The sequence below is a fragment of the Galeopterus variegatus genome, unplaced genomic scaffold (assembly GCF_000696425.1).
Source record: "Galeopterus variegatus unplaced genomic scaffold, G_variegatus-3.0.2 Scaffold7443, whole genome shotgun sequence".
NCBI classification, from domain to species: domain Eukaryota; kingdom Metazoa; phylum Chordata; class Mammalia; order Dermoptera; family Cynocephalidae; genus Galeopterus; species Galeopterus variegatus.
Window position 1 is genome coordinate 66,537 of NW_007733554.1, and position 294 is coordinate 66,830.

A 294-nucleotide genomic window follows, 5' to 3' on the forward strand; every position below is an offset into this window, starting at 1 on the left:
GGACAAAAAAAAAAAGAGAAAATACATTGTCGCAGGATTCAAGGTATGTGCAATCTTACTGAGAATCATTTCATTCTTAAAATGATTTAAGAATATTCTTGAGGTAGATAGCCTCCTAAGATGGTTTTGTCGTTTCCTAACCTTTCTACATACAGGCTGCTTCACTCTTTAACAGGTGGAGTCTATTTCCTCTCCCCTTCTATCTGGACTAGCCTTGTGGCTTGCTTTTGACCAATATGGCAGGAGTAATATTCTGGGACTTCTGAGTCCAAGCCTTAAGAAACACGTATCTTC